Consider the following 11,938-nt stretch of genomic DNA (forward strand, 5'->3'; position numbering starts at 1 on the left):
AGAAACCGCAAACCGCACCACAAATGTTCAAAACCGCGTTATGCGGTGCGGTTTGATGAGGGCGGTTTATGCGGTTTGGTTGCGGTTTGTGCGGTTTGATGAGTTGTTCAACATTAAATCTATCAAAAAACCAAAAAACTGACCCGGTTAAAAAAAATTGATTGCTTTTATTTTATAAAAACAAATACAATTTTCAAGTTAAATCGTTTTTAATAAATTGTGATTCATGCTACTATAGTTTTGTAGGTGTCACTGTTATTGCTTTATATTGCCGTTATAGTTGTTATATTCTTGTAAACTGTGGGATCTTAATCTAATAGTGATTTAATGTTACGTTATATATATTTGATTATTGTAAGAAATATATTTAAATACATCGTTTCTAAATCGTGATTTGAAGTTATAACAAAGTAAAGAAAAAAAAGTATATATATATATATATAACATGCGGTGCGTTGCGGTTTGAACCGAGATTTTATAAATACAAACCGCAAACCACACCGCATAGTGCGGTTTGATAAAATGACGAACCGCAAACCGCACCACGAAATTCTAAACCGCATTATGCGGTGCGGTTTGTGCGGTGCGGGCGGTTTGTGCGGTTTTTTGCACACCCCTAGTTATTATTATAATTTTGTTAAGACTAAACCAACCAACCTCTACTTATACACATATCAAAGGTGAAAATGATAAAGAAAGTGCTAAAATGTACTCCTTTATCTCATATATAAAAGAAACCGTGCTAAAATATACACCTTAATTTATCTCATTACTCATATATAAAAGAAACAAATTAAGTCCGTAATTTTTTTTTGAAACGACAAATATATTAAAATAACACTTCACATCAAGACTCCAAGGGGAAAGTACAATACTGGAAAAAAAAACAAAAAACAAGAAAATTACAAACAAAGAAAAGAACCAAAATTTCAAACTCTCCAATCCATGTTTTGAAATGAACCTCTATGTTTACACCAAATGAAAGTTGTTGATTTTATCTTCTCCACAATATTAGCCGGTACAAAGAGAATGTTTTTGAAAACCCTTTGATTTCTATCTTTCCATATACATCACAATCCTCCACATAAGATCACATTCAACATACTTATTTTCTTTTTGCACTTCGACCACCGAGATATGAAAAGTAACATATCCTTCACCGAGTCAAATCCATCGTATGAGATTTCACACCAAGATAAAATCGAATTCATGACAGCTTTAGCCAATGGGCATAAGAGAAGGATGTGATCGCTTGTCTCCTCATCCAAGTTGCATGAACCACACATCGTCGATAGAATTGAAACTCCCCTTGATTTTAACGAAACTGGTGATGAGATTCTACCGAACTTCGCTCTCAAGATAAAACATAAGATCTTAGTTGGTATCACTTTACACCATTCGAACGGTCCATCACAGACAATGTGACTCGCCATTTCAATCAAGTCCGTAAAAGCAACACATGACAATACAAAACTAAACGGGAATTAAATATGAACACATTTACTAGGAGTCATCTTAAAGAATGTTTACATTTTACAATATAAATATATAATGAAACACAAATTTTAGATATTTACAAATGAAAGATAACAAGTTAACAACGTAATAAACACGTGGTCGTCATGTAAAACGAGGAGACAAGCTAGTACATGAAAAGTCATGTACATGAATAAACATTTTCTAGAAATTCTTATTCTTCATATTTATCTTCAATTCTCTACACACTTCAACTACTAAAATGGAACGAGTCTTCCAAAAATTTCCACCATCCTCCTTTAAATTACTTGTCAATTTCTAAAATGATATTGACCGATGCACGTGGTTTTAGAATCTTGTATGAAACTATGAGTGTGGCATGCATAATGTTCTCAATTTTTAAATTGGAAGCCGATGTTTAGCCAGACTCTCGAGCTCCCTCTCCAATCACACGCCGATGTTTTCAGGTCAGGTAAAGGCTCATGTCGTGAAGATTCACCCTAAAGTGACCAAAGTTGTTGTCAAGGGCGGAAATGGTAGAGTAGAGGTGGATAAAATTGGAGGTTGGTGTGTGGAGATTTAGGCTTCCGGAAACAGTACAACCGGAGTTGACGACAGCTGTTGTTGTGGGAAGAAAGCTTACTGTTAGTGCCAAAGGAAGGCCGAAGCAGCTATTGCGGCAAGGTTGAAGATGGCGGTGAAAGAGGGCGGCTTATATTTATACATTAAATAAGAGTGTGGATGCATGAATTATAGATGACATGTGATGCATCCATTAAATAATATTAAGTTTAAGAGATGCTGTTAAAATATTTTGCTAAAAATATATAGAGAACTTATATTCGATCAAATAAGGATCTGGTTATTAAGTTTGTTATCTGTTATAAAGTTGTAACATATAATTACGATATCATGTTGGTGTTTAAAAGACAATTTAAAGATTGGCATTTAATTTTGATACTTCTTGGACAAGAGTTGACATAATTACAAAAAGGCCGTTCATGGTTCATTTTCATGTTCTTCAATATTATTTGATATTGTATCATGTCTATCATTTTGTAATTGGTGGAGTTGTTAGAACAAATGTTTATCTAGAATATATTGTATATTTATGGCGTTTAGACGATTGATTATTGTATCCGACTGTGTGAGAGGGATATAAATTGTAAATAGGACTAGATATTTGTATATGTTAGTGTAAGGTTTGTTTCTTTAAAAATATCCAAAGATCCTTATTAAAATGAGGTTATTTTTCTTATTAGGAATGTTTTGAAGTATTTTATGACCGACCCACCTTTATTTATACACATACAAGTGGTTGAAAATGGTAAAAAAGTGACAAAAGTCACAAAACTTCTCAAACGGTCATATAGCCAATGTGATTTTATTTTTTCACAAAATCACAATAACCAGCAAAATACCTAGACCGTCACACCTTTTAATTCTATGACTTGGCGATCCTGATGTGCACCTCTATCAAATCATTATCATAAATATTAAATAAGGAATAAGTCGATAAAAGTAACACCTAGCTTAAACCTGACAACACAAAACTAAACGGGAAAGTGAACAAACTAGTAGTCCTCTTAAAGAATGTCTACAATAGAGACACACGAATTTGAAATATTTACAAGTGACAGATAACAAAACATATTTAAACACGCGGTCGCCATGAAAAACAAGGAGACAAGCTAGTACATGAAAAGTCATGTACCTGAATAAACATTTTTTCTAGAAATTCTTATTCTGATATTTATCTTCAATTCTCTACACACTTCAAGTACTAAAATGGAACCGAGTATTACAAAAAATTTCACCATCCTCCTACAAACTTGTCAATTTCTAAAATGATATTGACCGCACATGGTTTTTCTAAAATGATATTGACACCGTTAATGTGCCATCATGGATTTAAAAATCAAAACTTATATTAACCATAATGACTCTTTTTCTTTGGTTCGTCCTGCACCTTTCAAAATATTTAATTTTTCAGAACCGGCTCTATGTGGCATGCATGTTCTCAACTTTGAAATTAGAAGCCGATGTTATAAAATAAGCGAATTGTATTTATAGAACTTAAAAAGCATTGTTTCCTTTGCTTTCCGCATTTAGAAAAACTATATTAAGAATCATCTTCCACTATTTTATTCGCTTTTCATTTTATTTTGGAACACAAATCTACTTTAATTCTAAACTATTCCTACATCTACCTATGTCTCTGTTGGGACTTGTACCCTCGACCTCAAAGAAGAAAAACAACGCTTAATACCGCTAGTCCCTATTAATCCATTTCATCCGACAACGATTTTTTTTACATATATACAATGTGCAAAATTACATGACTCTTTATCTTCTATATCAAGATAATTAGTTTTTCTAAACATTTAAGGGAATCAAATTATTTGATAATATGATTTGAATATATCATGTCGTTATGTCGTTACCTTTAGGTGTGATCCCGATTAAATGCATTCTCTTTCATTGATTTTGAATATTAATATATTGTATTGTCACTAGGTCTCATTAGAACTTGATCATGTAGATACAACATCATTGGAATTTAGTTAATGTCATAACTTCGTTGTATTTAAATACAATATCAATTCTTGTTGAAAGACAATTGTTTTGTGGCTAAAATATATAATACTATACCATTAAAATATAATAACTTTATTATAGGTAAAATGTTTATTAAGAAAATGTATAGAGTATAGGAATTTCTACCTTCATATTAGGGTTTAACATGATCTTAAAGAAAACAACTTCGATCGACTGGATTCAGTGAATAAGTTTTGGTTTTGCAATCAACCTAACGTTTTCAAGACGTTGATTCTCATACAAAAATACACAATGAATCTTCATGTCACGTTTAATTCCATCCCTATAAATCAACCAATCAATAATCTCAACTCCTCAATACATCCATCAAGCATAATTCTGATGGGTTTTGAACACTACATCATTCCTATAGTGTACATGAAAACCCTAATAGCTTTGGATCTAGTTTGTCTAATGAACATGCAATTGATTATCCAAAGCCATAAACCCTAGATCTAATAAACTATAACTGAAATTAGGGATTTAGATCTTACCTTTGATTGTTATATAGCAATAACAATCAATTCCTTGGCTTCAGAAAGCTTAGTGCCTCAAGTGTTGCACCTCTAATGGAGTCACAACCATCACTAAGCAATTAGATGAAGAAGAGAAGAGAGGAGGCAGCCCAAAAACGTCTAGAAACCCTAAAGGAAGTCTTAGCCACGTTTTTGGGGCCTTAGGAGTCTTTATACTTAGGCTATTAGGGTTTTGAACTTAGGAAACCCTAATCTGACTGCTTAGGCCCTAAGCAGCCCATGGACTCCTTTAATCATATCCCTTGGACGAATTCCTTATGGGCTTCCCATAGAATTCGTCCAACCTATATTATTAGGTGTTCCATAGCCCAATTGAAATTATCTTATAATTACAAATCCAGTCCCCTAAGTTTAATTAATCTCTTTTAGCCACAAAATTAATTCTTGACTAATATTAATTAAACAATATGATTTCTCCTTTAATATATTATTATTATAATATATTAATAAATCATAATTAAACCTTTCTCTCCTTAATTCATCCTACATATTGTTATTGTGAAGGCAACCCAAAAGGACCATGCTCATAATCGGGTCAAGTACATACTAAAATAGTTATGGACTTAGACACTAATCCAACAGTCTCCCACTTGGATAAGTCTAATAACTATTTTGCATAACTTCAGAACCTGATCAGCAATCGTGGCTTTCAAAAACCGCTGTCAACTCTGATCTTATCAGATAGTGTGTCCTTTAGATAAGGGATCATATATTCCTCCATTCTACAAGATATCTTATAGACTAAGACATGGATTAAATCAATCTCTCTGTCTATGTACTATTTCCCGACTTCTGATTCATGACGACTAACAACAGACTACAATTGAACACATCAACTTAGTCCCGGCTTGGCCAAACGCTTAGGGTGTCACCACTAAATCGTCGAGGGGCCCACATATATCGCTTTTATCCCACTTTGGGTAAAAGGAATGGATAAACTTCGACTCAAATGCTTGCTTGCACTTAATGATCGAATCACACACAACAATAAGTTTTATAACACCAAGTTACTGGTGCGTTTACTTATTATTAATGTGCAACCGACCAGCAAATAACAACTCACACGTCTCGGTTTCAAGAATATACAATATTATCGTCTCACAATCACTCGTGATAGAATCCATTAAGTGATTCAGGTAAGCGTGGGTTTAATCCAATACTCTAATCTTATTAAAGCACTCGTGAACTCTGCAGCAAACTTGTGCTATGTCTAAACACTTTAGACAATATACAGACAGATTCATGACAGTCTTCCTTCATACCTACTTCCAACGTATGACCGACTGTGGAGGTTCGAATAACCTAATTATTCTGGAAGTCAAAACATGCAAAATTGAAACACAATAATAATACTTAATCCTATATGGCCCCAAAACTTTTGAGTGTAAATAAAACACTTTTATTTAGTCACCATATTGATTACTCATTATTGATTGTTTAATGTTTCAGATAATCAACTTAACACTCGAATTATAACAATAGTTGTCCCATGCACCAAGCATGCACACTATGTTTCCTATGGTCCTTACTTTGTGAAATAGATCAACTGAAAACCTTTCCAATGATGCTCATTTCACAATTCTAAATCCTCATCATTAGTGTGAGAATAAAAATTCTTGCCACTATTAAAATATGTTAGATTCTAAGATTTTTATGCAACGATCCTTTCGTGAAGTCACAGCAAAAAAGTTACAAAACCTCAGCTAATGAAATCACAAAGTACTCTATCAAAAATTGTTACAAAACAATTCTATAGATGTGATGTCTCTCACTCAAAGTACATTCCTTTGAACATCCTTTTTGTATAAAATCTTCTAATCTAGACATAAAATTCTTAATATCCAACTCCCAATATGGAAACATTTCCATATTTGCCATATGACAACTCATTCTTAATAGAGTCTTATCTATTCATAATAAGGTCGATATGGTCCATCCAATACTATACTTCTAACTACTCACAAGCAACACATCCTCAGTAAACTTTGGATCGTCGTTTGATAGTTGTTTAATTATTTTAGTCAAAACTGATTCTAGTCCCTTTTCCCTCTTAATGTGCTAAGCATTTGGAAAATTTTAGAATGGTCAATTATTATAGCATATGCCATTGATCCTATACCCGAAGCGTATGGGACACGATGCATAATGTCTCTCATAAAGACGTGATACTTTACCAGTCTTCTGCCATAATATTTTATGTATCATGTTCTCACAATTCGAACTATGAAGAGGGATGCCATAATCATAATCGAATTTTGAGAATGCACTATGTATCCTTGACTAAATTTATTAACATTTCTCTATCTAAGCTTTAGATTTTGAAACGAAGTATAATATTCTCTCCCTTAATTATAGTAAAACAACTTTTCAACCCTTGCGACTTTGCAAAGTATAACTCTTGTTTTCTATAATTAATATTGCTAACTTGCAATACTTACCATAATAATCATGCTCCCACTAACATGATGATTATTTCCTTTTTGGCATAACACTTATGCTCCCACTAGCTTTGACATGTATTCAGAAAACAGCTGAACTTCTAGAAAGCAATGCTTATTGAATTCCTTAAGTTCATATTTCTAATACCTGATGCTTTGATAAGCCTTTATCTAAGCTTCTTAAACTCATACACCTTTCCTTAAATAGCTCACATGTGTGTCTAAACAAACTCAGAACTTATGTTACCAAGTCTCAAATGTTCAGACTAATTGCCAAATCTCACAATTCGAATTATGAAAAGGGATACCGTAATCATAATAGAATTTGAGAATACAATTTTCACAATTGCTATCTTCTTAAAATCTCTCTTAGTGAAAGCATTTCTTCACAATCATTTTCATGAAGGAAAGAAACCTTATGAAACTTAGATTTTATGGTGTATGTGTTCCTATCCATGTGAATTTGCCAAAACCAAGGTTTGCGACAAATTCAAACCCATATGGACCGAACTTGCTCAATCTCGATTTCTTGCCTCATGGTAGCACGAATGCCCACCATGTCTTCCAAGCAACTCACACCTACAAATCAATGCACTTTCATCGATCAAGGTGCTTTGTCTTTATGCATTCAAATGAGAACTCATAGAGCTCACATGCATAATTAACTCAACTGGAATGACACAGAAACAAGAGTATGTCAATCATGATATGTTATAAACCTCAAGCTAGTGATGATCAACTAGGTTTATTCTTGATTTGTTCTTGAGACTTTTCAAGACCATTAAGACTCCCACTGACTCCTTGACATATAAGATTCTCTTGTCAAGAAACATTCCTTGACAAAACAAATATTCAAGAGTTAGTGTAGCTTTTTATCAAGTTTAACACTTCACACGATTGGTCCTAGTTGGTCTTTGTCTTATCCAAGACATCACAACTTACCAATTTCAAATGTGCAAGAATAAGAAAACTTTCCCAAATTCCACATTTGATGAGTGTTATAAACCTTTTTAAGACTTGTCACTCAAGTCACAATCGTAACTCTAAGACTTAATTTTGAAACGAAGTATGATTGACTTATTGATTTAACCATTTCCACAATTCTCGATTCCTCTTCTTAGCCATACAAATGCACTAAGACTCACTTAGAGGATCAATTGAGACATGGTTCTTAATCATTAAGACTTATCATAAAACACAATAAAAGGTACTCTCCCTTATTCTTAGAATAGAGAAACTTTTATATTTCTGCCTTCTTGATTCTTCTTATTCGTTCTGCTATTCATTGAAACCTTTTCAATCAACTCAGAATTACACTTAATCTTATAAGTATAATCATATTTACTAAGATTTAGTAAATCATGATGAATATCTTTATTACTCTTTGTGGTGGACTTGACACTTTGTCAAAGAATTAGTCTCAATTTCCCAAATATGAAATTTCTCATTCATCACGCAACCAAGTTGTATGATTCCAAGTTTCTGTCCAATTGAAACGTGGGTGATGAGAAACTCTCCCTATTTGGTAAATTCTTGACATTTCCACAAATAACCTAATTAAGAATCAAATCCATCATTGCTAATAATAGAAACATTCAAACATCAATTTTTCATACACACCATTGTAAGGATAAATAAATAAGATAAAATCAAATTTTATTTTATTGCGGAAAAATTTGTCCTTACAATACATTCAACTGAAAAACTATGTTATTACATATTTCTTAGCAATCTACCCTAACTCTAAAGTAGCAGCTCAAAAATCCGATCTTCGAATCCATGCGATCGAAATCCATTTCTTCATGATCAGATTCAGCACGCTTCTTCCTTAAGCTTCCTTTCTTTTCTTCGATCCTATAAAACATCAAAATGTAATCTTATCACATCATGTATTAAGAATCAAAATTAGGAACTTATAGAGTTAGATAATGGATTTTACCTGAAGTGGAGTCATACGTCTTGACTCTCCCATCTCTTAGATCTCTCAGGTAAATAGGACAGCTTCGTCTCCAATGCCCCTTCTCTTGACAATAAAAGCAAATGGACTCCTTTGGCACATTACATGGGACAATCTCATACTTAGTCCTTTCTGGATTTCCAATGTTGCCAGTGTCCATTGAAGTTTGGGAATTTGATTCACCAGACAGATTTGCTTGATCAGCACGCCAAATCATTGCTGATTCAGCAGCTATAAGCAAATAGGTGAGATCAATGAGGGTCACGTCATGATCCATTATATAGTACTTTCTAACGAACTCAGTATATGATTTAGGAAGCGACTGAAGAACCCATTCAACAGCCAACTCACCTGAAATCTTGACACCCAACATCCTTAACCTGTCAATGTGTGACTTCATCTCTAAGACGTGTGCACACACAGGTTTCCCATCTTCGTGTTTACTTGCCAAAAGGGCTTGAGTAAGCTTGAACTTTTCAAGCCTTCGAACTTGTGGGTTAGGGAGAATAATTGGAGGGGGTGGAGGAAGTGAAGCATGATCTCTTGTTCCTCGATCGTATCGTGGAACATCATCTTTATTTGAAAAGCTTGTTCCATGGGATTTGGGAAGACCATTGTAAGATTCATACATCTACAAAACGGGAGAAAATTCAAGTTAGTTGATAAGAATCCTTGATGTAACACCCAAATGAAACATCAAGGCTAGGATCCAACACAATACTCTACAACCTAGAAAAGGGATGTCGTAATCTAGTTGCAGAATATTTGAAGGTAGGTAAATGGCGATTTATCAATTTCCACCATGAAAAACAAAATGAAGTTTAAGTTGTAAATGAATTGAAACTCCTAGATCTTTTGAGATTCATTTAACTTTTCAATGGCATGTTTAATCTCGATTATGCCCTTCAAGTTTGCGACTGGGATGTCGAGGATCACAAACAATGTGTGAATAACCATGCGAATCACGTGGTGCACCCAATGCTACTACCACCTAATCAATGTGCCGGTTAGCCACACACGCTCCATTGATCTATGATAAACATCGAGCCACCCTTCACTACCAATGTCAATCCCAAATTAGTGTGTCGGTTAACCACGCACGCTCCACTAATGTTTGGCAAAGGTACAAAGTGTAATTCCATGGATTAGCATACAATTTCACATTTTGCCTAAAGTAACTACGATTTGGGAATTTGTAAAAGCATTTAGTTACTTTGTACTTCATTATACTTTTAATGGAAGGTTTCGTCCTATCCTACCCGTTCGGCTAACGACCCTCCACTAGTCAAGAGTGCGGTGGGTAAGAGTGGATACCCATTCAATCGCCATTTTATAGGCAATTTCCTTAAACACCCCTTATAGACCAGCTTCGTGAATGAGGCCTAGTAACGGTAAGACTGACTCTTTACTCATATATATATATATATATATATATATATATATATATATATATAATATTAGACTTTTAATGTTACATATATATAGTATAGGGTGTATTTTACACTTTTAAAATACTAGGTGGTCTAATTTAATAAATTATACTTTTAATTTAATTAAATGTAAACCAAAACTTTTATGGGTTTATTAAATCTCCTTTAATTATACACTTTAATTAATTAATAAAACCATAAGGGTGTAATTTGAACTTTTCCAAAAAATACTAGGGTTTTAGAATTTAATATTTCAAAATTAAACTTTTAATTAAATTTTAAATTCCAAAACTTGAGGACAAGTTTTGAACTTTTCAAAACAATATGGTTCAACTATTTAAATTTCAAAAACTAAAACTATTAAGTTTAAATTTAAACTATGAAACCTAAAGGGAGTAATTTGAAACTTTTTTCAAGAACATTCTAGATCAAGAATTCAAATAAGGCAATTAACAATTAATTGGTGGTTATCTAATTTTGACCTAGTCCAATTTCTTGCAAGATAATTCACCAAATAATTCAAATAATCAAAATTTATCATATAAAGAAATAATTATTCAATTAATATGAAATTATCTTTTATTTTGGCAAGGATAATCACCCAAAATCAATAAAAATCGGATTTTATCAATAAAAAACGTTTATGGTAAGTATCCCAAGCCAAAACAGCAAGAAAATCGCCAAAAATCGTTGCCAGACCCTTGGACTCGCCGAGTTCATCTACTGATTCGCCAAGTCAGTCAAGCAGGTGGTGTAAAAATCGATTTTTCAGCCAATAAACGATCAAATAAGCATCAATTCATCAACAAACAGCCCTAAGCTCTGATACCACTGATGGGTTTTGAGCACTACATCATTCCTATGGTGTACATGCAAACCCTAATAGCTTTGGATCTAGTTTGTCTAATGAACATGCAATTGATTATCCAAAGCCATAAACCCTAGATCTAATAAACTATAACTGAAATTAAGGATTTAGATCTTACCTTTGATTGTTATATAGCAATAACAATCAATTCCTTGGCTTCAGAAAGCTTAGTGCCTCAAGTGTTGCACCTCTAATGGAGTCACAAACACCACTAAGCAACTAGATGAAGAAGAGAAGAGAGGAGGCAACCCAAAAATGTCTAGAAACCCTAAAGGAAGTCATAGCCACGTTTTGGGGGCCTTAGGGGTCTTTATATACTTAGGCTATTAGGGTTTTGAACTTAGGAAACCCTAATCTGACTGCTTAGGCCCTAAGCAGCTCATGGACTCCTTTAATCATATCCCTTGGACGAATTCCTTATGGGCTTCCCATAGAATTCGTCCAACCTATATTATTAGGTGTTCCATAGCCCAATTGCAATTATCTTATAATTACAAATCCAGTCCCCTAAGTTTAATTAATCTCTTTTAGCCACAAAATTAATTCTTAATTAATTCTTGACTAATATTAATTAAACAATATGATTTCTCCTTTAATATATTATTCTTATAATATATTAATAAATCATAATTAAA

This window comes from Lactuca virosa, chromosome 9 (genome assembly GCF_052849685.1).
Source record: "Lactuca virosa cultivar CGN04683 chromosome 9, Lactuca_virosa_CGN04683_v6, whole genome shotgun sequence".
NCBI classification, from domain to species: Eukaryota; Viridiplantae; Streptophyta; class Magnoliopsida; order Asterales; family Asteraceae; genus Lactuca; species Lactuca virosa.